Source organism: Panicum virgatum, chromosome 7K (genome assembly GCF_016808335.1).
Source record: "Panicum virgatum strain AP13 chromosome 7K, P.virgatum_v5, whole genome shotgun sequence".
NCBI classification, from domain to species: Eukaryota; Viridiplantae; Streptophyta; class Magnoliopsida; order Poales; family Poaceae; genus Panicum; species Panicum virgatum.
Genome location: NC_053142.1, coordinates 28,970,202 through 28,995,871, shown reverse-complemented (window position 1 = coordinate 28,995,871; position 25,670 = coordinate 28,970,202). Strand labels below are relative to the sequence as shown.

General features: G+C 46.7%; 1 long non-coding RNA gene and 1 pseudogene across 5 annotated transcripts; one reads left to right on the top strand and one right to left on the bottom strand.

Moving 5' to 3' along the window:
* Positions 1–149: 149 nt before the first annotated feature.
* On the top strand, positions 150–18,902 carry LOC120640784. 5 transcript variants are annotated; one of them, XR_005661992.1, is made up of 10 exons: positions 150–933; positions 1,025–1,099; positions 1,203–1,426; positions 1,544–1,739; positions 2,256–2,357; positions 2,500–2,666; positions 2,768–2,813; positions 3,632–4,151; positions 18,080–18,174; positions 18,671–18,902. It is a non-coding gene; the product is annotated as an uncharacterized LOC120640784 (long non-coding RNA). The 5 variants fall into 5 exon arrangements; XR_005661989.1 differs by having other exon boundaries at positions 1,025–1,426; XR_005661991.1 differs by lacking the exon at positions 150–933 and having other exon boundaries at positions 944–1,426; positions 3,632–3,662.
* A 4,127-nt stretch (positions 18,903–23,029) lies between these two features.
* LOC120640782 lies at positions 23,030–25,642 on the bottom strand (annotated as a pseudogene).
* Positions 25,643–25,670: the final 28 nt, after the last annotated feature.

The window sequence follows — 25,670 nt, the reverse complement described above, 5'->3', positions numbered from 1 at the left end:
CTTCCTTTCCCTTCTCCCTGCCACCCTGCCTCGCTGCGCCGGCCCTCCTCGCTCCTCCTTCCCCACCGCACACCCCTCCTCCCTCCCCTGCTCGGTCCCTTGCGCGGAGGCGATGGCGAGGCGGCGGCGGCGGCCATGGTGCGGCGGAGACGCGGCGCGCGGCAGCCCATGGCGAGGCCGCTCCTCTGCTCCGCGCCGCCCCTCTCCTGGTCCGGGCGGTGCGGGGTTCGCGGATCCAGGCGGCGGGGGAGGACCTGCGGCGAGCAGGGCCCCCTTCTCGGCGTATCACTGCGCGGCCTCCTCCGGTGAGGCTTCGACGTCCGCGACGGCCTCCCCATCACCGGCGGTAGAAGAGGGGCGCCCCTCCCCTACCCCCTCCCCTTCTCCGGGCGGTGCGGGGTCCGCGGATCCGGGCGGTGGGGAGGACCGGTGGCGAGCAGGGCCCCCTTCTCGGCGTATCGCTGCGCGGCCTCCTCCGGCGAGGCTTCGGCGTCCGCGATGGCCTCCCCATCACTGGCGGTAGAAGAGGGGCCATCGGCCGTGGCGCTCGGACTCGGAGGTCCGGCTCGCCAAGGCCGGTCGCAAGGACCTCAGTTCCTCGGCCGAACGGCCTGGCCCCGGCGTGCCGCCACAACGTGGCTGGCGGACGCGGCACTCGGAGGTCCGCCTCGCCGAGGCCTAATCGGGGACGATGACGTGGATGTCGCCGCACGGGAGCCGCTGCTGGAGCCCTGGTTAAGGTTTTTGTCCACGGTGATCTCGGGCGACCGGCGGCGTTGGCAGGCTGCTCCGCGCAGCTCATGGCCGCCGTCTGTTGCAGCGTCACTGGCGCAATGCCGTCTCTTGCAGCCTCGCCGGCGGACGATCTAATCGACTCGCAGCGTCTCCTTCAGCCTGACGATCTCCTCGACTCCTCATGCAGCATCGCCACAGGTTAGCATCCTCATGCAGCGTCGTCGGTGGCCAATCTGCATATTTTTTTAATTGATTTACTATCAATTAGAACTTCAAACCTGTCAATTAGGGAAGCGAGGAAGTGGAACCTGCCGATTGCTAGCGTGTGGCTGCGGCACGTTGCATTACGAATCCCAAATTTCCAGTGCGTAAGCATATCTTGAACACGCCTCCTTTGCATTCAGGTTTTAGTTCGATCATGAGGTCATTGTGAATGAGTATATATGTAACAATGTCATATGCTTCAGGCCATTTAGTACATGCGTATGGGTATATATGTACCAATGTCATATGCTTCAGGTCATGGAGTACATTCATGACGTTTTGACGAACACATGCTATCAGTTGCAAGTAACAGCAATTCTCCCATTTGGTGGATTCATCATAATGTGAATATATAGGCCGGCGGATGCGGCGACGCAGAGCTCGGCGTCGGAGGCCAGGAAGGCGGCACGGCACTACAGGAACTGGGGTAAGCCTCCGCTTCGTAATCTATTTCTTCCTCCCCGATTTCTTTCCTGCTGAACGCCGAGACGTGCTCTGATCCTAACTTTTTAACCTTCTGATGATGTTGTGTGTAATCGTGCAGTTATCATGCCGCCATCTGCCCTTGATAGAAATTGGAGATGGCCCATCCCGTTGACTCCTCCTCTACTTTGCATGTTCCGTTATGTTTGATTTTGAGGGATGGCTCACGTCTTCACCTCTGGTCACAGATTTATACAGGAAAAACTGGATGGGCGTGGCCTCCTTGTATTGTTAGCGGCACAAACTTCTGCATTTAGGTAATTTTGATTTAATGACAAGAATTTCTATATGATGAAGTTCATCTTATGTTTATTGACTGTACTATCTGATTTGTTGACGTGCCTTTGCCCTTCAATATTCTAGGCCCTTATTAGCTCAACCACGAGTGCTAGGTTTGGGGCCACTATCTTAAGTTGTGAATTTCCGATTAACAAATATTGCGATTCAGCTGGCTAAAAATATTTGTCTTATTTCAATCTACCACACGTAGCTGTGAAATATATGAATCTAATGCAGTTAATCATATATTGTAAGTTCATGTTGCTCTTAGGTCATTTTTGTTATCAGAAGTTTCTATTTATTAATTAATCTTGACAATTTCTTGTGTGGACATAGAGTTATATGAAAATCTGAAAAATGGGGCCACTGTGGGCTCACCTTTCACATTTAATTACTATATAGCTTCAAAACAGATATTTTCATTTGGTGTGGTCATTAAGAAATATTTGTCATACCTATATATTTCATGGAGTGATGCCTCTCATATCTTTCAGGCTGAAGGACAATGGACCCGAGGAGGCTAAGACTTGATGAGTTCTTACTGATCAGATCAGCTATATATCCTTTCAACAATTATTAAAAGCTATAGATAATAGGTAAAATCTGGTCCATCTTTGACCTTGCTGATTTATGTCACCAAGCTTATACTTCAGTGGTTCTGAAGTGAACCTTCGCAATTCATTTTTTAATTTCATATGATAGTTATTTTCCTTTTAACATGTTATCTACAATTAACAGGAGACAAGCTGGAATGGCGTAATCTTGGCCTGGTGTTTAGATAACCTTGTAATCTCATCTTTAGGCATATTTTGTACAGAAAAGTTTTGTGTTTGCCTCCCCGATTTGGTCTGATGGATGATCAGGCTGCCGAGGCATTCCATCCCTTCTCCATTTAATAGACTAAGGTGAGTCGTCTAGCATTGCTCCATTTAAATGATGAATCACCCTTAAATATCAGGGGTTGGAGACTAACATAACACTAGAAATTTTTATTGGTTGAGTTCAGCATTTATCACATTGCTAAACACTTTCAAGCTGCTGGACCACAATATGTAAGTTTGGATTAGTCGAGTTACTTGTTGGTTCTGTTTATATTTAATTATTTACCATAATTTCTGAACTTTAAAAGTTCTCAAGTGAATTTACTTACTATAAGAAACCAGTGCTTCCATGTAATAAATAATTCAAATTGTGTTCAAATTTATGTAATGTCTGTTCATATAATATAATCTTAACATATATGGACATTTATTGGTACATGGTAAAATGGCAAATTTATTCTCTATATGGTAGATTAGGTTTTCTGATACTCTACTGCAGTGAACAAGGGTTACACAACGTGCCAGTTTTGATTTATACTTTTATGATACTAGCACTGGGAGAATATATATATATATATATATATATATATATATATATATATATATATATATATATATATATATACTTGAAGATTGATATTTATAAAGGTAATTTGTATGCCTGAGTTGCTACATTTCATATGATGAAGATTGATGCTTATGGAGGAAATTTGTTTCACCCTTGGCAATGCACGGGCATAGGAATATAGGATGCTGAGCACTGAGGCAGAACTCTACGTTTGATATTTTGGCATTTGCTGGAAATGCAGATTGGAAAATATTTCCTCAATGTGTTTAGAAATATCTTAGCCGCATCACATGAAAAACTATTTGAAAGAGGGTTATGTGGTATTTGACATTCTGATGCAGTTAAATTTTGTCACATGAAAAAATATTTTGTACTGCTTTCAATAGAACATTTTGAGCCAGTTGATGTGGTTTATTTCATTCTCATTAGATGTAACCAAGTTTAATAATCTAATTTGTACTGCTTTCTATTTATTTTTCAGGAAATATTTGGTGCTACTAGCTCCATAATATGTGAATTGATCTCATCTACAGTAGTACTCTTTGCTTGAACCATACCTTTTTTTTAGATTATAGTCACTCAGCTAGATTAGTTGACTTGTTGGAAAACATAGCAAGTTAGTTGACAGAAAGCCACTCAAAGTAGGTCCCACTCAACTGAATTGTGAGCTTTATCTATACTGTGAATGTGGTTTGTATGATTGATGTGCTTGTGTTCAACTTTAAAACTAATTTGCAGCCAAATGAGCTTCTATTTTTTTATTTGTTTAAATGATCTTATTGGATGACCAGTTGGTAAAAGGAGCTGTTAACCAGTTGGTAAAAAGAGCTGTTAACTTCAGCCTGTCTATATTGTTAACCTGATTCCTCTAATGTGTGTTTTTATTCATTCATAAACGTATTTTTTTCCTGAGATACTGAATTCATGCATTAATGTGAACTGGTTATGTCTACATGACAGCTGAATGGAAAAAAAGACAGATACATTGAATTGGTAACTGAGTAAGTGTTTTATTTTTCTCAAACCAATAAAACTCGTGCCTGTACTAGAACTCAAAATTAAAATTGCTAAAAACCAGCTATCATTCAAACAAGTCAGCATGAAATATCTTTGCATTGTTTATCCTGGTCCGCATTGTTGCGTATTCAAACACCGCATTGTTGCATATTCAAACAAGTGCACACAATTGTAGTCTGGTAAGCTGGATTCAGTGATGTATTTCCAGCCAGATCATGCAATTCGAATATCTAGATGATCAGACATTCTGTTAGCCAATAGTTACTGCTGTAAGATTTTAAGCTGTATGTCTAATCTGGAGGAAAAAGAGTACTTGTGAAGCGTCCCCTCATAAGAGAAGACTTAAATGTGATACAAACATCAGTCCCAGGAGGCTGATGACACATTTATTACATCAGATGATTCATCGCCGTACAACTCTACGCGGTAATGGGCAGAGAAGCGCCACTATCGCGAGGATTACAACCCACACCCACACAACGATATTAATTATAAAAAGGGGGTCATCAGAGTCTTGCGCCATGCGGTATCTCCTGCGGGTGACCCTAATCCACAGGCAAGGCTGGGTGCAGGACGGTACCCTACTCGACGTCGTCAGGAACAAAGTCTGGGTCTTCCTCTGTAAAAATTAAGAATGGGGTGAGTACAAACGTACTCAGCAAGTCCAACCACACCCACGGAGGGGGAATAAACAGAATATAATGCACAGGGTAATTCAAGGATAAGGTTAAGGTTTACTTTTGCGGAAAGCAATATTTTATGCAAGGGTTCATTTGAAAGAAAGCATTTCCAAAACCATTTCTCTTGTACCGATTAACACGAAGGGTTGATCCACACAGGATCCAAGTTTTAAGCTGCTACTCGATCACCTTAGTGTCGGTGCAGATCCCAACAAAGCCATTACCCACCTTAGCTAGACCTGACTAGCCATCACGGGATGCACCAAGGGGTCATTGACCTATCACAGAGGTTTTAACCGGGGCATAAGTCACACAGAGCTAATCTCTTCTTCTTGATCACCCGTTGCTCTCAGCTCTCCTGATGGCTATCAGACTAACTAGTGGGGTTTATGCTAAGTCGTTGCCCATTCAACGGTCGAGTGGTTTGCACGATAGTGAGTTAGGTGAGATGACACACCAACTCGGTCCTTAGGGGTGACAAGATGGATATCTCCCTTCCTTGCTCTGCCACACAGGCACGAGCACACCAATCGGCAAATCACACAGAAATGACATCCATCCCGTCTAAACTCATCTTTCAAAATTACACATTTTTCCCTTCCCACACACGCACACATTTTCTTTATAAAACAAATTGTATTGTGTTTACGGTCCTAAGCGCTCTAGCAGCGATTAACGTCCAAACACATTCAGACATTAATCTAGGTGGTCAAGGAATGTTTATAACAAATCAAGGGGTGGCTATCCAACCGTGTTTTCAGCAAGCAAGTCATATGCAATTTTGTAAAAACAGGCCAATAGGTTGTGTTTATAAAAACTAGGACAAAAGCATGCATCAAAGGGCGGGATTGAACTTGCCGTCTTCAAAGCCTTCGGGGAGGTCTTGGTCGAAGCACTGTCCTTCGGGTTCGGGGTCGCGGAACTGGTCCTCGTTCACCTGCTCACAGTACTGCTCGTCGACGGGTTCTCCCTCGTTCACACCGTGATCTACGACGCATACAAACATGCACACACTCAAGAAAAAGAAATAAAATCTTTATCGTTGAGCTCGAATCGGAAACAATTAAGATATGGAGATAGATGTAATATTGTTGGGCGATTTCCTAATGGCAAGGCCAAAACTATGCTAGAAATGACGTGGTGAAGTTTTGGATCGATCGGGGGTTGTTGGGCGCATAAAATGATAGGTTTTATAAAGGTTCAGGGGTTAAATATTGAGTCGGGGACCTATTTGTAATTATTCTCGAGAAGGCAGGGGCTTGATTATGATTTTTTGAAATATCTGGACTACTCTAGAAAGGTCGAGGGTTTATTTAGGATTATGTTTATATGAGGGAAGGGTTTATTTTGAAATAGAATAAAGGGAAGGGGTTCTTTTGCAAAAAGGTTAGAAAAGGGGGAGGGACTCTTTAGGAAATAGAGGGAAGGGGAGGGGGCCAAGGGCAAAAGTGCCCTTTTCTCCTTCCTCCTGACCGGGAAACAGGGGAGGGGCGGGGACGGCTCTGCGCTGGCCGATTCCGGCGGCCCGGAGCTCGGCGGCGGCCGGGGATGGGAAGAAGAGGGAGAGGAGGAGGAGGAGATCCGATTCCCCTACCTAGCTCGAGCTAGGGTGAAGCGAGGTGGCGGGTTCACGAGGGCCGGCGGCGGCGGGTGGGGATGACTGCGGTGGCGGCGCTGCGGGCTAGGGAGGAGAGCTAGGTCCGGCGGGAGAGGTTGTGGGGAGGGTGAGCCGCACTGGGAGCCTATTTAAGGGCGAAGTAAGGCGGTGGAGGGTGGAGTGCGGCGGTGGCGGCCGGCGAGCTCCACGGGCGCCATTAATGGCGATTGGCGCCGCGGCAACATGATTTGCGGTGGCACAGGGGTGATGAGACCGCTCGGGTAGCGGCGAGCGGCGCGCCGAGTACTGTGGCACGTGGGGGGCGGACACTGTGCTTGTCGCCGAGCGGCGCTAGCGGCGTCGCTGTGCCGGGCGGCGCGGCGAGCTCAGCGTGGTAGTGTGGCGAGCAGCGCATGGGGCGCGTGGATGGGAAGGCGGTGGGTGGATGCGCAATGTTGGGCGGCGTGGACGCGTGCGCGGGCGAGCCTGCGTCGCAGCGTGCGTGACCCGGTGCGCCGCGGCGTGGCGGCTCGGGCGTGCGCGCGTGCGTGCGCACACGCGGGAAGTAGGCGGGGCGCGCGGCACATGAGCGTGGGCGAGGAACAGGGCCGGCACTGGGCAGGCGGCCGCGGCGTGGCGTGGCTCAGTGCGCCGCGTGAGTGCGCGTGGGCGTGGATGGCCGGGAGCAGGGGTGCGTGCGTGCGGATGGGAGCAGGCCGTGGCAGTGGTGCAGGCCGAGGTGCGGGCGGGGGCCCAGAGCCGAGCGCGCGCGGGCTGGGCAGGGCGCGGCGGCGAGCGGCGTTCGGGGCGCGCGCGCGGGAGTGGGGCAGAGGAGGGGAAGGAGAAGGGGGAAAGGGAGGGAAAAAGAACAGAAAAAAGAAAAGAAAAGAAAGAGAGAAAAGAAAAGAGAAAGAGAAAGGGAAAGAGAGGGAGAGAAGAGAGATCGTGCGCGCGCCAGCGAAATCCGCGGCGGCGACCACGGGCTGGTCGGCCACGCGCGCGTTGTCGGGCGACACGTAGGGCGTCGCGTGGGGTGGGAAAAAGCAGATGGGACGACAACCAAATTCAGGTGTCGGGATGGCGAAAGTCGCCGAGAAGGGTTTCGAAAGAAATTAGGAGCCTCGGACGGAAGAGATGTTCTGAGCTCAACGACGAAAATTAATTTTGAAGAGAAAAAAAAGTTTTAGCGCGTGATTTAATTTTGATAGATTTTCGGGATGTCACAAACCTACCCCACTTAAAATGAATCTCGTCCTCGAGATTCGGCTGGCTCCTAAACAGGTGGGGAAACTCCTTCTTCAGAACGTCTTCGCGTTCCCACGTAGCTTTTCTATTCCGTGTCTGCTCCACTGAACTCTGCAAATCCGTACCTTGAAGTTTCTTGTCCTCCTAGTGATTGTGTCCAGAATCTTAACCGGTATCTCCTGATATCGCAGGTCTGGCTGCATATCTATCGCTTCTATTGGCATGTGTTCTACCTCGGGTACCCTCAAACACCTTCTTAATTGCGAGACATGAAACACCGGGTGTATATCCGACATTTCTTCCGGTAGCTCCAGACGGTACGCTACTCCTCCGACTTTCTTCAGAACTCGGTACGGTCCAATGTACCGAGGGGCCAACTTTCCTTGTACCTGAAACCTCCGGGTTCCTCGAATGGGTGAAACCTTGAGATAGACGAAATCTCCTGGGTTGAAACTTATTTCCCGTCTTTTCTTGTCCGCGTAGCTCTTCTGTCGAGACTGGGCTGCTTTCAGTTTTTCTCTAATCTCGGCAACTCTTTCTTCTGCTTCCTTTATGAGTGCGGGTCCGACTAGGGCCCGTTCCCCAATTTCTGACCACATCAGGGGGGGGTTCTGCATTTTCTGCCATAAAGAGCTTCAAACGGTGACATGCCTAAACTCGCTTGATAACCGTTGTTGTATGAAAATTCCGCATAGGGTAAACTCTGCTCCCAGTCCTTGCCATAGGTAAGGACACATGCTCTCAACATATCCTCCATGATCTGATTCACCCTTTCTGTCGGGCCATCCGTTTGCGGGTGATAGGCGGAGCTAAAATCCAACTTGGTGCCCATGGCTTTATGCAAACTTTTCCAAAACCTAGAGGTAAACTGGGTCCCTCTATCTGAAACAATCCTGCTAGGTACACTGTGCAACTTTACTATGTTTTCCACATAAAGCTTTGCTAGCTTTTCTCCACCGTAATTTGTCCGTACGGGTATGAAATGGGCCGATTTAGTGAGTCGGTCCACTATCACCCATATGGAGTCGTGTCATTTCTGTGTTTTGGGCAAACCCACTACAAAGTCCATTCCTATCTCATCCCATTTCCAAACCGGGATGGGTAGGGGTTGCAACAGCTATATTGGCTTCTGGTGTTCGGTCTTGATCCTTTGACAAGTGTCACAACAGGCAACAAACTATGCAATATCCGCCTTCATTCCATTCCACCAATATTTTTGTCTTAAGTCCATATACATCTTGGTGGATCCTGGGTGAATGGAATATGCCGAGTTATGAGCCTCGTCCATAATTATTTGTCGGAAGTCTCCTTTCCGGGGCACACAAATTCTATCTTTATACCATAAGGTTCCCTCATTATCCACTCTAAAATCCGGTGCCTTGTTTTCTCCAGTATGTTTGCGGATCTTCATTAAATCCTTGTCCGAACCTTGGGCCTTTCTGATCCTGTCCTCTAGTGTGGATTGAATGTTCAGCACGTGGCTGGAGCTTCGAGGGACAATGTGCACATTCAATCGTGCCATTTCCTCTCGCAGATGATCATCCTTGGGTTCATAGGATTTCCGGCTTAAGGCATCGGCCACTACATTTGCTTTGCCGGGGTGGTAATGGATTTCCAAATTATAATCCTTAACCAATTCCAACCATCTTCTTTGCCTTGAATTCAAATCTGGCTAGGTGAAGATATACTTCAAACTCTTGTGGTCGGTGTAAATCTCACACTTATTCCCAATCAAATAATGTCTCCAAATCTTAAGGGCATGCACTATGGCTGCCAATTCCAAATCATGGGTTGGGTAGTTCTGCTCATGAGGCCTGAGTTGGCGGGAAGCATATGCAACGACTTTCCCGTCTTGCATGAGTACACAACCCAATTCTTGTCGGGATGCATCACAATAGATGACAAAATCCCGATGAATATCCGGTAGGGTCAACACTGGGGCGGTCGTCAACCTATTCTTCAATTCTTGAAAACTTCTCTCGCATGACTCTGTCCAGGTGAATTTCTTCTCCTTCTTGAGCAGCTCTGTCATGGGCCGGGCTATTTTGGAAAATCCTTCAATGAATCTCCGATAGTACCCAGCTAATCCAAGAAAACTTCTGATTTCATTAACATTGGTCGGTTGCTGCCAGTTGGAAACTGCTTCGACCTTCTCGGGGTCCACTGCTACTCCTTCCGCGGTCAGAATATGTTCAAGGAAAGCTACTTTCTCCAACCAGAATTCACATTTACTGAATTTGGCATATAGCCTGTGTACTCACAATTTTTCCAGTACTACTCGCAGATGTTGCTCATGTTCCTGAATACTCTTGGAGTAAATAAGTATGTCGTCAATAAAGACTACGACAAACTTATCTAACTCGTCCATAAACACTTTGTTCATGAGGTTCATAAAATATGCAGGTGCATTGGTGAGTCCAAAAGACATTACGGTAAACTCAAACTGTCCGTAGCGGGTGACAAAAGCTGTCTTTGGAATATCGCTTTCTCTGATCTTAAGCTGAAAATATCCTGACCTTAGATCAATTTTGGAGAAGTACTTGGCTCCTTTTAATTGATCGAAAAGGTCATCAATCCTGGGAAGGGGGTACTTATTCTTGATGGTAACTTCGTTCAGTGCCCGGTAATCTACACACAACCTCATACTTCCGTCCTTCTTTTTGACGAATAGGACTGGGGCTCCCCAAGGCGACGAGCTTGGTCTGATGAAGCCAATTTGTTGTAATTCTTCCAGTTGCTTCTTTAATTCCGCCAATTCGGAGGCTGCCATCCTATAGGGTCTCTTGGCTATAGGGGCGGTTCTAGGGACAAGGTCGATAACAAACTCTATATCCCTATCTGGTAGCATCCCATGAAGTTCTTCCGGAAAAACATCTGGGTACTTATTTACTACTGGGACCTCTTCCAAGGGCTTGGCTTTCATGCTAAACACCATTGGGTCTGATCCACTTACCCGGGTATGGCAGGTCACTCGTACTCCTTCCGGGTTTGTTAGGTGTACCACCTTGTCAGTACAACCTATGAGACCATTGTGTCGGCTTAACCAGTCCATTTCAAGGATCACGTCTATTCCCTTAGACTTAAGTACTACTAAGTCTGCTAAAAATTCTACCCCACTTAAATTGATCCTTACCCGTAGACAACCTAATTGACACTTGATGTCACCTCCAGGCGTCCGGGTTAATAGGGGTGTTTTTAGTAGTACTGTAGGTATATTGTGCTTTTCCACAAAACTCGAGGATATGAATGAGTGTGATGCTCCAGAATCAAATAATACCGTTGCAAGAGTTGAGCTGACTAGGTACTTACTGAGCACTACGCCCTGAGCTCCTTGAGCCTCCTGTGCGTTGATGTGGTTGACGTGGGCTCGTCCAAATGACTGCTGGGGCTGCCTCATCTGCTGACTGTTGTTGTTGGTGTTGTTGTTGCGGATGGGCACTCGGTTGGCACCTGACAGAACTGGCCTTGGTCCATTCACTGTATTGGAGAAGGCTGATGTAGCAGGCTTGTTCTTGGCATATGGGCAGTTGGCAATGAAATGCCCTGTCTCTCGGTAGTTGAAACAAACCCTAGCATTGCTGTTGTTGGTGGTGACTTTGCTTGCATTGCTCTGCGGGGCATTCACGGTGTTCTGGCTCCTAAACTGTGTGTTAGGGGCATGTGGACCTGTCACCTGAGATTGAGTCCTATACTGCATAGGGGCCTGGGATTTTGGTGCAGTATAGCTGAAGCTTCTGGGTTTCTGGAAGCGATCCTGCTGGCGGGACTTGCTTTCCAAAAACTTGCGCTTGTTATCCTTCCTTTCTTCAATTTTGGCCCTTTCTGTAAGTATCACCTTGTTCATCAGGGTGTTGAAGTCCAGGTAGATTTGTGGGGTAAGCAGGGTCCGGAGTTATGGTTTCAATCCTTTCTTGAACATGTCCTGTTTCTTCTCATCATCATTCACTTCTTCTGGGGCATATCGGGCCAACTCCATGAATTGATGGGTGTACTCTTCTACTGACATACTCCCTTGTTGTAGTGCGCGGAACTCATCCGCCTTGCGCTTCATGGTAGCTGAGGGAATATGATATCGGCGGAATTCTTTCACAAACTCTTTCCATGTGATGGTGGAGGCGTCTTCGGCAGCGGCACAGTAATTTTCCCACCAGGCTAAGGCAGTCCCGGTGAGTTGGTGTGCTGCCAGAAGAACTTTGTCCCGATCTTGGCATTCAAACGGCTCGAGCTTCCTCTGGATCACACGAAGCCAGTCGTCTGCATCCAAGGGGTTGCTGGATCCGGCAAAAGTGGGCGGCTTGGTCCTCAAAAAAGCCGTCAGCTTGTCGTTCATGGTTTGCTCTCGTGGCCGCTTGTTGACAATGGCATTGGCCAGTATTTCCAGTATGAGGGTCTGGTTGTGGATTATCTGTACCAGGTCTCTGAGGGGCGGTGGTGGTGGTAGTGGCCCTTCTACTTGATTTTCTCCTCTGTCCTGGCTCACTTCCTGTTCTTCTCGAGGAGGGTTCTACCCATTAGGCTGTACTCCTGCATCGGCGGCTGTAGGGTTCCGGATGCGGGAGACCCTCGTAACGCTTTGGGAAGCCATCTGCAGATTCGGTAGAGTTTTTGTGAGATTCGGATTAAGTGATGTTTAAGTTGTTTAATTCGTATCTTCGAAAAGGCAGAATCTACCTTCTGTCGATAAGCACTCAACTAACAAGCACACAAACATAGCAAACAACACGCACATCAACTTCATTACTGCAAGGGAGGGTACAACACGAGGACAAGACTAAAACGCATACTACACGTTCGGATACAGGTTCACACTTAAGGGTACACTTAAGCCAGCGGGGCTGGGAGGTACAACACTAGGGTGGCGTCAGGCACTCTACTCGCGGGGCGAGCCTTCTTCTGGGGCGGAACGTGCTTCCAGGGGAACAGACAACTCGCCGTCCTCTAGGTTCCCATTTTCCAGGGGTTGCATAGCAGCTTCTCTTTCACCGACGGCAGTAGACCCTTCGGGGTTCTCGGGTGGGGCTTGTGGGGTTATCACGAGTGGTCCCCATCCTATGACGGGTGTCCTGAGTAGAACATGGTCTTCCCCAATTGCCGGGACTGGGGTTCCACTTCTAGTCTATTCTTGCATACGCCGATCTCGGGCTTGCTTGCGGCTCTCCTGAGCAACTGCTTCATTGCTGACCGCGGCTGCGGCTCTTGCCTCGGCTTGGGCTGCTCGTATCTGTTGTAGTCTTACTGCGAGTTCTGCTTGCTCGGCTCGATGGGTCTGCTCCCTTAGGATGTTGGCTTGCTCGTCAAAGAGCTGATCCAAGGCGGCTAGGTAAGTAGCCACTTGGTACAGGGGGTCTTCTTCATGGCGGCGCCGTTCCAGACTTCTCATGCGTGCCTCCCAGACTGGGGTTCTGATGGCCGGCGGAAAGAACCTCATTGGTGTGGAGGCGAGGTGTCTTTCAAAAATCTGGCATAGGTAACGGAGTGCCTTTCTGATGGCCAAGGGATATGTGTCTTGGTGCCTAAATCCTGTAGTGGTCACTCGCCATGGCTGGATGTCGGGATAGCGATCACTTCTGGCGATGACTAGGATCACCCTACAGCGAAAGGTACCATGGTGCTCGTACTCTCTGTTGTAGTACCTTGGGCGTTCCGTAACGCCAAGGCTTTCCAGGGCGTTGATCAACAGGCTGGGGAAGCCAGGTGCAGCTTGGCAATTGTCCTGGGTCCATCCTTCCTCAGCCATCTGAAAACAAAGATAGGGTGAATAAACTTGCACAATTATTTGGGGGTACACAAAGGGAGTAGATGATATTTATTATTGCAACATGGTGGGATACAGACTTCATGGATACACGATTATTAGGGCAAATGTTCTAGCTTGGGGTGCTACTCCTATCATGGGGACTCTTCCTCGATCAGGATAGGGCGCTTCTTCAGTGGAAGACACTGATCCATCACGTCATCTTCGGTCTGAGTACCTCTATCCCAATGGGTTTTTTCGGGTTCTTCTTCTTCGGTCTGAGTGCCTATATCCCAATCGGTTTCTTTGGGTTCTTCTTCTTCTTCCTTAATCCACCCACCTATTCCTCTGCGAGCCTCGTATTCTTGCATTCGGGCTTGGAGAGCGGCTAGGGAATTCTCGGCGCGTGCGGCTCTTGTCCGTTTTTCTTCCAGTTCTGCCTCACATTCTTGCATTTGGGCTTGGAGAGCGGCTAGGGAATACTTGGCGCGTGCGGCTCTTGTCCGTTGTTCATCCAGCTCTTGGGTTGCCTTTTCTGCTCTGTGGACTTGTTGCTTCAGTTGTGCTGCTTGTTCGTGGTAGAGCTCATCCAGGCCGGTGAGATAGATGGATAGGTGGGAGACCGTATCTTCTAGATCTTCTTCTTCTCTTCCAAGTCCTCTCATCCGGGCAATCCATGTGCGTCCTCTTCCTTCAGTAGGTGGGAAAAATCCCATAGGAGTCTGCTGAAGATGATGCTTGTAGATCACTCGCAGACGTCGGAGGGCTTTACGGGCGGCCTTCCGGTAGGTGTCAGGAAAACGGAATCCAGTGGTGGAGATGAATCAGGAATCCACATCAGGGTAGCGGGTGCTTTTTCCCACGAAAACCATTACGTCGCACCGAAGAGTGTCCTTGGAGTCGTTCTCCCGGTAGACGTACTCTGGTGGGTCCACAACTCCGATGCGTTCCAGGCTAAGTATCAGTAACTTGGGAAGGCCGGGCTCTGCATGGCAGATTCTGCTAATCCATCCATTGTCAGCCATCTGGAACAGGGCAAGAACCAGTGGTGAGTGTTTGTGTGAAAGAAGGATTAAGGAAGGAAAAGTCCTAGTGTGAAAGGGCCTGAAAATGGGTTTCGCTCCTACGGTCACGTCCTACGGCCAACCTACGGCTCTGATACCACCTGAAGCATCCCCTCATAAGAGAAGATTTAAATGTGATACAAACATCAGTCCCAGGAGGCTGATGACACATTTATTATATCAGATGGTTCATCGCCATACAACTCTATGCGGTAATGGGCAGAGAAGCACCACTATCGCGAGGATTACAACCCACACCCACACAACGATATTAATTATAAAAAGGGGGTCATCAGAGTCTTGCGCCATGCGGTATCTCCTGCGGATGACCCTAATCCACAGGCAAGGCTGGGTGCAGGACGGTACCCTACTCGACGTCGTCAGGAACGAAGTCTGGGTCTTCCTCTGTAAAAATTAAGAATGGGGTGAGTACAAACGTACTCAGCAAGTCCAACCACACCCACGGAGGGGGAATAAATAGAATATAATGCACAGGGTAATTCAAGGATAAGGTTAAGGTTTACTTTTGCGGAAAGCAATATTTTATGCAAGGGTTCATTTGAAAGAAAGCATTTCCAAAACCATTTCTCTTGTACCGATTAACACGAAGGGTTGATCCACACAGGATCCAAGTTTTAAGCTGCTACCGGACTCCTCATCCACCGTAGCACACAGCACAACTGCCGGACATCTTTCCAAAACAACTACGCCAACCCATCCCAAAATAAACACTAGTTATGTGACCACACCGTAACTCGCCCAGTACCGTGGGCACAGCTATTCGAATAGATTTTAACTCTGCAGAGGTGTGCAACTTTACCCACCAGCGGGGTACCGCAACTCGATCACCTTAGTGTCGGTGCAGATCCCAACAAAGCCATTACCCACCTTAGCTAGACCAGACTAGCCATCACGGGATGCACTAAGGGGTCATTGACCTATCACAGAGGTTTTAACCGGGGCATAAGTCACACAGAGCTAATCCCTTCTCCTTGATCACCCGTTGCTTTCAGCTCTCCTGATGGCTATCAAACTAACTAGTGGGGTTTATGCTAAGCCGTTGCCCATTCAATGGTCGAGCGGTTTGCACGATAGTGAGTTAGGTGAAATGACACACCAACTCGGTCCTTTGGGGTGACAAGATGGATATCTCCCTTTCTTGCTCTGCAACACAGGCACGAGCGCACCAATCGGCAAATCACACAGAAATGCCATCCATCCAGTCTAAACTCATCTTTTGAAATTACACATTTTTCCCTTCCCACACACGCACACATTTTCTTTATAAAACAAGTTGTATTGTGTTTACGGTCCTAAGCGCTCTAGCAGCGATTAACGTCCAAACACATTCAGACATTAATCTAGGTGGTCAAGGAATGGTTATAACAAATCAAGGGGTGGCTATCCAATCGTGTTTTCAGCAAGCAAGTCATATGCAATTTTGTAAAACAGACCAATAGGTTGTGTTTATAAAAACTAGGACAAAAGCATGCATCAAAGGGCGGGATTGAACTTGCCGTCTTCAAAGCCTTCGGGGAGGTCCTGGTTGAAGCACTGTCCTTCGGGTTCGGGGTCGCGGAACTGGTCCTCATTCGCCTGCTCATAGTACTGCTCATCGACGGGTTCTCCCTCGTTCACACGGTGATGTACGACGCATACAAACATGCACACAATCAAGAAAAAGAAATACAAGCTTTATCATTGAGCTCGAATCGGAAACAATTAAGATATGGAGATAGAAGTAATATTGTTGGGCGATTTACTAATGGCAGGGCCAAAACTATGCTAGAAATGACGTGGTGAAGTTTCGGATCGATCGGGGGTTGTTGGGCGCATAAAATGATAGGTTTTATAAAGGTTCAGGGTTAAATAACGAGTCGGGGACCTATTTGTAATTATTCTCGAGAAGGCAGGAGCTTGATTATGATTTTTGGAAATATCTGGACTACTCTATAAAGGTCGGGGGTTTATTTAGGATTATGTTTATATGAGGGAAGGGTTTATTTTGAAATAGAATAAAGGGAAGGGGTTCTTTTGCAAAAAGGTTAGAAAAGGGAGAGGGACTCTTTAGGAAATAGAGGGAAGGGGAGGGGGCCAAGGGCACAAGTGCCCTTTTCTCCTTCCTCCCGACTGGGAAACAGGGGAGGGGCGGGGACGGCTCTGCGCCGGCCGATTCCGGCGGCCCGGAGCTCGGCGGCGGCCGGGGATGGGAAGAAGTGGGAGAGGAGGAGGAGGAGATCCGATTCTCCTAACTAGATCGAGCTAGGGTGGAGCGAGGCGGCGGGTTCACGAGGGCCGGCGGCGGCGGGTGGGGATGACTGCGGCGGCGGGTGAGGTTGTGGGGAGGGTGAGCCGCACTGGGAGCCTATTTAAGGGCGAAGTAAGGCGGTGGAGGGTGGAGTGCGGCGGTGGCGGCTGGCGAGCTCCTCGGACGCCATTAATGGCGATTGGCGCCGCGGCGGCACAGGGGTGATGAGACCGCTCGGGCAGCAGTGAGCGGCGCGCCGAGTACTGTGGCACGTGGGGGGCGGACACTGTGCTTGTCGCCGAGCGGCGCTAGCGGCGAGGCGGCGTCGCTGTGCCGGGCGGCACGGCTAGCTCAGCGTGGCAGTGTGGTGAGCAGCGCGTGGTTGGGCGGCGTGGACGCGTGCGCCGGCGAGCCTGCGTCGCGGCGTGGCGGCTCGGGTGTGCGCGCGTGCATGTGCACGCGCGGGAAGCAGGCGGGGCGCGCGGCGCGTGAGCGTGGGCGAGGAACAGGGCCGACGCTGGGCAGGCGGCCGCGGCGTGGCGCGGCTCGGTGCGCCGCGTGCGTGCGCGCGGGCGTGGATGGCCGGGAGCAGGGGTGCGTGCGTGCGGACGGGACCGGGGCGTGGCAGTGGTGCAGGCCGAGGTGCGGGCGGGGGCCGGGAGTCGAGCACGCGCGGGCTGGGCAGGGCGCGGCGGCGAGCGGCGTTCGGGGGGCGCGCGGGGGAGTGTGGCAGAGGAGGGAGGAGGAGAAGGGGGAAAGGGAGGGGAAAAGAACAGAAAAAAGAAAAGAAAAGAAAGAGAGAAAAGAAAAGATAAAGAGAAAGGGAAAGAGAGGGAGAGAAGAGAGATCGTGCGCGCGCCAGCGAAATCCGCGGCGGCGACCGCGGGCTGGTCGGCCACGCGCGCGTTGTCGGGCGACACGTAGCGCGTCGTGCGTGGTGGGAAAAAGCAGATGGGACGACAACCAAATTCAGGTGTCGGGACGGCGAAAGTCGCCGGGAAGGGTTTCGAAAGAAATTAGGAGCCTCGGACGGAAGAGATGTTCTGAGCTCAACGACGAAAATTAATTTTGAAGAGAAAAAAAAGTTTTAGCGCGTGATTTAATTTTGATAGATTTTCGGGATGTCACAACTTGTGTCTATCTATGTCTCACTATCAAGTTATATTGTGTTGATTGTGTGTTCAACTGTTCATTGGTTTTATTTCATTGGAAAATAAGGGGTCTTTAATGTGCATTTTCATCCAACATTATTTATCCAACAGCAATAGATAGAACTATAAATTGATGTCTTATGCAACACAGTTCTAAGGGAAGATCACTTCAGCAATTATTTCTGTACCACAGGTAGAGAGACAAGAATTAAAAGGGAAGATCACTTCAAAAGTTATTTCTGTACCACAAGGATAGAGACAAGAATTTAAAGGTGGGGAATCATCCAGGTACATATGGAGTCCAGAACCATTTTTTGTTTTGCGATGAAAGATCTATAACTATATCTAAGTACTAACTATGAATTGTGAATTATTTTTGAAATGTTATTTAACTTGGTTGAAAAACTAAAATCATGGTAATATTGTAACTATAATTATGGTAATACTGTAACTGTAACTTAGCTGTATGTGAACCTGCCTTGTTTATGGGTTAGATACAATTACATGACATGGCATTTCAGAAAATAGGGAACATGACCTGACAAATATTGAGAACAGAGGGAAAATCCAAAGGGAGAAAAGTGAGCTCGGCCACCAGCCCAAAGTCTGGAAATTTTAGATTAATTAACCTTTCCCCCACTTTGCCGATGTAATTAGTCTGGAAGTCATAGGTGTTTTGGTATTTCTTAAGACTGTAAACATGATATACTTGCAATGTTACCAGCTTCGGAAAATCTGATTTTATTGTAACATGATTTCGTTAAACTATTTTATCAATCTTAAGCAAAAGCTACTACCCAGTGAGGTGGAATGGATGGGTGACCTCAAGGCTCACAGGGACGACTTGGAGAGCATGCAGAAAAGCTCTTTGGCTGGAGACTTGTAGCTGTTTGTAAACATTCGCATTTGATATGATTTGGAGCACTTTACTCCGAAGATAATCATACTGCTGACATTCATCTAGAGGTTCTGAATTTTCAGTGATGTCATGTCAATCCAATAATTGAAAAGAAACATATCGTGCTCTTGGGCCTTACTGTGTTTATGGTGATTGTGATAGTGTGACCTTTCGTATTGTAAGAAATTTTATGTTTTTCATATGGGAACGAATTTGCTTAATATGCCCTCTATATTTTGAATCATTTTGCTTTAATCATTAAACTTTGTATCCATATTTAATATGCATTTTGGGTGTTCCAGTTGATCTTCTGTTCTGAGGTTATATTTGACGGGTTGCTCCAATTTTGATACAAAGTTGCCAGAGGGCAAGCATCGATACAGCATACCCACATGACATAGCACGCCTATCACGTCGACGACGGAACCATGAGGTGATTTCATAGCACAATCCAGCGAGAGAAACAATGCTTATATTGCCACGGTAGCGTTCAAAAATTAAGAAACTCCAAAACTTACACACGTATTTGCCATATATATATATATAGCAAATGTGAGACGGGAACCAAATAAAAAAAATCATGAAAACTAAGGGATCAAATAACACGCTTCATCCTTGCTTCTATTACGTGCAAAAAAGGAGACAAAAGTACGCTACTATATCAGAGGAAGATAAGGAGAAATGTGTGAAAGCACATGAAAATTAACAACGGAGGAAGCCAAATTCCATGAATCAGAAACAAAGCCCAACAAAGAGCCAAACGATTGAGGGTAATCTGATTGGCTATAGTTTTAAGATGCATTCACATATTTTTTTAGTTTCATATATTTCTGTGATTTGTTACAATGTACCTTAATTTTTGCAAGAAACAAACACAAGTGGCAGTATAACCCAAAGTCCCAGACACCAATATTGAGCAGATTGGGAGCAACCATAATTGTGTTGGCCATGCTAGAGTTGTGTTTGGATCAAGAAAGCTTAAAGATAGAGAGATGATGTTGCGTGCATGTTTGGGTTCTCTTGGTGAAGCCATGAGTCGCCTACATTTCGTAGACCTCTCTTTCATAGAAGCTTGCACGCATAAGCAATTCATAATTCCACCCATTGCTTGTATTAATATACTGTTGTAAGTACAAATTAATGTGATATTAACATATGTGGCTTGTCAAGTGGATTATTAAACACGTGCAGCACATGCATGCGCACCCTATATAAACAAGAAACTAAGTTATGGGGATTTAAGGGACATTTTTGGAATTAGGAAGTAAATGGGAATTAGAAATTAATTATTGTGCAAGAGTGATGTCAACAATATATAATTGAGAAATAACCAAATAAATAAGGCAAGTATTATATTTTGTATTTTGTAGTTAAAATAAAAGATGATAGATTTTACGAATCAAAGATAGTGAAGATCACAATATTTCTAAAATATGAATATAATGGAATACATCGAACATCATAATTGTTTTGCTAAAAAAAAGTCATGTCTACTGCATAGGCATGACATCAATGAGTATTGAGCTTGTATGTAGGTACAGAGGCATTGCGCCTGGCAGATTTGCAGAAGAGATGACGATGATGGCCTTGTTTGGTCATGTGCATATAAACATGCACATGACCATGGTTGATTACACTTGCATCGTTGCACATGATGGCCTGGTGCCGGTTGCTTATAACTATTGACGTCGGCCGTTGAGAAGCATGCATCAATGTGACAGTGTTTGACAATGTAGGAAGCATGTAGTGACGCTAATATAGGGCGAGCGGCGGTGCGGACAGGGTAGGCATGTCCAGCGAGCAGTGGGAAAGTATGCGGCAAGCCAGACAGCGCCTGTCGAGGCCCTAGGAAAGAACGCAACTTCGCCTCCTACTCGGCGAGAGCTATTTGGAGCGTTATTCAGTTCATTTGCAGCGAATAGAACACAATGCATTATTGGAAAAGCAGCCATATTCGTAGTGTTATCATATTTCGAACATATTTTTATAATTATATAATATACTTATACATACCATTATACACTATCTTATACACACCATTATACACTATCATATACACACTATTTACCTATTTTTATAATTATATATTTTTTATATTTCAAATATGTTTTTATTTTTACCACAATTGAGACCTCATTGTTTGTTTTGATCATATATAGTTTCTCAAAAATGCTTGTTGCAACTAAAATTTAATATAATTTTTTTGCAATATTATTCTTCAGACACGTGCGATGTCACACGTGCACCCTACTAGTTAGACTAAAAAAGCACTAGACTAAAGCCAAAACAACAGCAAGATATATAGAAGAGATCCACTGTCCGTCAGAAAAACATTGCTGCAGAATCCAAACTCCAAAGTATCCAAACATAAGAAATTCAGACCGGCAAGTTGTTGCTTGCAGGGGTGGCCGGCGGCTTGCAGTGCAGCAGCCGCAAGCCTAGAGCTGGAAGTAACGCTGACACTTGTATACCTAAACCTGGGTCACCAAATTACCAGCCCAAAAATTACCCAGACCCAAAGTTTCTGCACACCAAAACTAGTTGTCCACATGCTAATTGGACGACTAATCATGATTAGTTGATGATTAGTCGGACGACTAGAATTCTAGTCGAGGTAATTGAGTCGGTGGCTCTTATCGGTAGCGGCGGACCAATAAGGGCAATTAGTCGCGACTAATCGCAATTAGTCGGACGACTTGAAAACACTGATATAGAGAGAGATATGAGATCACGGACAGGAAATAGCAGAACCAAGATGACGGGGAGAGAAGAGATAAGGCCCTGTTTAGTTCCTAAAAAAATTCCTACAGTGACCGTCACATCGAATTTTTAGACACATGAATGGAGTATTAAATGCAGTTGAAAAAAATAACTAATTACACAGTCTAACTGATTAGCACGAGATGAATCTTTTAAGCCTAATTAGTCCATGATTGGACATTATTTGTCAAGTAACAACGAAATGTGATACAGTACCAAAACCCAAACATTTTCGCGAACTAAACACAGCCTAAGGATGAGAAATATCCTTGATATTTTACGGTATAACCCTCAATAGAGATAGAAATCATAAAGGTCCGTTAGATAGGTAGGAGGGCATAAAATGAAATAAAAAATTAAATTAGGAAGTGCACAAGAGGCGCCATTCATTTTGTTTGGAACCATAAGAAGCTCTAGCGCTTTGCGATCGGCTTGGTGTGGCAGAGTCGCTCAGTGGAGCAGTACCCATCCGCCATCGATTCCCGTCGGGAACCAACACGGGTGTCGCACCAGGGATTATTCCCTATAAAGGGGTGTGAGTGTGGGTGAGTGTGTGCGTGTGTGAGCCCAGCACTGCCTGCCCACGTTTGATTCCCGTCGGGAACGAACGCGGTGTCGCACCGAGGATTATTCCCCATAGGGGTGTGTGGGTGTGGGTGTGAGCCCGGTAGGTGTGTCCCCAGACTTCTCGGTAGCCCACCTGCGTTCGAGCGCGGTCGGCGCGGGTGTCCAATTGGGCTAGTGCTCTTGGCATCTTTCAGGAAAAAAAGCTCTAGCTCAGCGTTACAGTAAAGATAATATAATTATGATTTATCTAGGCCCTTTCAAATCTTTTTGTTCATGGAAAATTCATAGCAATTAAAATGTAGAATATTTTTTACTTTAACTACCATGTAAATCAATTATTATCCTATTCTACTCACTATACAAATTTCTAAGAACTATGAGGGTATCATAATATTTTATCGAGGTTTCTTAATAAGGGCATTACCCTATTCTGAACGTAGAACCCTAACAAAAGCTGCTAAAGAGAAATCAATCTTGGAAGAATTTTCTAGGTGAAAATTGACTACAGGGAAGAACTGCGCAAGAGAAATGTGTCAACACGTTACCCTCATGATTAACATGTCTATATAGAGTTATAGTCTCCCTGCACTCAAGTTCTTCCCTGTAGTCAATTTACACTGCACTCAAGTTCTTCCCTGCACTCAAGTTTACCAGTTGGTTTCCATGCTTAGCATTGTGGACATCGTTTTATCACCAAATTCAGCTATACGATGGCCTAGCAATGTAGGCATGTTACTTTTTATTTGTTTTGCATTCCTAATAGACATGAGCAAACATTTCAACAACGCAAACTTTATTCAACCCAAATAGGTCAATGCAAATTGATTGGTAATACCAAACTGAGTTGTAAAAAGTTGTGCGCGCGCCAACTAGTTTAGTGAAGATCCTGGCCAAAACGTTCATTCACCAGTTCCAACATAAAACCAACAAACTAATTGCTATTGATCAATCTGGATTGTATGCAGTTATGAGAATGTATTCAACTACACAGCAGTGCTTCCCAAATAATGCAAATAGACCGAATGGCTTCTTTGCAATCTACTCAAGGACAGCTTATACACTATGTGTGCCCTCAATTGATAAGAAACTAAGAAAGTAGTACAGACACAACTTGTGGGCTAGTTAAATATACAAATCTAAGCCAAAACGACTTATTATGCAATACACTTATATACTTATATAGTCTTCTGCAGCAGTAAACTCCCAAGTTTGTTTAGCCTGCCAGAACAATGCAGCTCAGTCAGACAGTTGCCTTCTTATTTCTTCATAGTCCACTCTGCAACTAATGGACAAAGGAAAAAAGGTTTCCCCTGTGGAGCAATAATAATTCCGCTAAAGATTGAATAACCTTCGGTCAGCTAAAAAAAGGGATTAACAAGAAATACAGTTGTACAAAACTCTTAATACAACAAAATTCCAGTTAAAATTTAAACCTCTGCATGGTACTTTATATACTGTCATATATCTTGTTATTAATTAGCCTACGAAAGTGAGGAAAGTATTGATACAACCACAATTGACCCTACTCATTTCCCTAACACCAATTTTATTTTTTTATTTTGACTCGCATCAGTCTGGTAACATATCTTATAATAGTTGTATGAGGTTCCATGCTTTGGACGTTAGGTGTGCAAAAAATCTAAATAACACAGTTCTTGATTGAAAAGTTTTTTTTGGGCAAAAGGTTAATAAAGAGGTAATACTAACTATGAGCAGTTCAAGATTTGCTGTTGCATTTTTAAAATTGCTCGGCCTCATGAGAAAGGTACATGGCAGTAATTATTTTTCCCTTTATGGGGGTAAATACTGTTGCAAGCAAGCACTATGTGTTATCACTATGTAATAGAAATAGGTCTTCTTACCAATAAACAAATCCTCAAAGATGTATATGCTAATTTCTGAAGGGAAAAATGCTTTGTGTACAACCATTCGGGTAAAACTCCAAGTATTTAGACCATCCTGTCGACCCTACCAAGTGATCTCAATTGTTGGATCCTAAGTTGTACACTAATGGTTGTGCTTTGTACACGTAGCAGCGCTTGAACCATAGGCAATGATTTTTCTGTATTATGCTTCTTCAATTTTAAGTAAACAGGTCAAATAGTTTATTATAATTCAGGACAAAGAGTTTCATCAGCAACTAGCAAATGCTTATTTCAATATAATAATGCTACGCGCATGACACATCAAAACAAAAAATGCTTCCTCGATCAATAGTAGACATATATAATGAGAAACAATAGTGAAACAACATTCAGATGAAACTAATTATTTTTGAGTTGCCAAAAGAAACAAAATGTGACTGTAAAATTACGTACCTATTGATTGATCTTTGTAAAACTTGGTGTAATCCATATGGGATTAGGCCAGTTCAACCACGGTTGCGAAGAGACCACATCAAGAGAAGTGTCGTCCTCTAAATTATATATCCCAACATCTCGACGGATGTTTTTGCACTCGACTGGCCAGTATTCAGCGTCATCGGTAAAATAAACATGACCTGGGAGCAGCTTTGGGTAATCTCTTGTCGAAAGGCAACATGTGTAGCTGTGCCCAATGAACAGAGCATCATTCCCCAGGGAATCTACACTGATGATGCATTGATGGTCAAAGACTAGCTTATAGATTTCAATACCATTCATGTGCATCTCCTTCCCTTCACACGGGTTGTCCGTGAATCTCCAGATCTGCGACACATCGCCGGACAATGTCCGAGCAATGTACACGTTATATGCAATGTATGGCAAAGTGTCCTTGAAAACCACATCACACGAACACGAGGCACAAGAACCTTCAATTGTATAACGATGGATACCACCCTGGCGAGTCATCGCATAGAAAGCATTGTTATGGTATATGCTGTCGGAGTACTGTGCGTACAGGGGTGAGGTGGTGATCCAATGCCACTGCTGGCCCCCAACTCTCGCGAAAGAGAGCTGCCTCCTGGGATTGCAGATGAGCATGGCGATGCAGTCACCTCGCGACGGGTCACAGGACAAACAGGACAAGACCGCCTTCATATAGAGGACTTCCCTGAGCTCGCCAGCCTCGTAGGGCTGCGGCGGGCAGGTTTCTTTCCTCGGGAGCGTGGCATCGTAAAAGGAGAGGTCGTACCTGCCGAGCTCGCCGGCGTCGTCGAGCACGGGCGTCGTCGAGCACGGGCGTCACATGCTCCATGGTCGCGGTGGGCGGGAGGCCAATCTGCTCGCCGGTGGCCGGATTGAGAAGGTAGAGATCGGAGCGGGCGTCGGCTGTGACGAGCCAGCCGTGAGAGGAGCCCCAGATGTACCGGCCCGCGACGGGGGGCTCGGGCAGGTCAGGCAGCCCGTACGACCTGCCGGCGGCGAGGCTGCAGGTGGGTGTAGATGCGGACGCGGCGGCGGAGGTTGCGGTGGCCCGCCACGACGCGCAGACGGCGGCGGAGCTGAAGAGGTCGGGGAACTCCAAACAGCAGAGGACGGAGGCCAGGATATCGGCCGGCAGCTTGGATCAGTCGGCGGCGTCGGAGGCCGGCGGCGGCTCCATGTCCATGGGGGCGGCTCTGGTTGGAGGCGGCGGC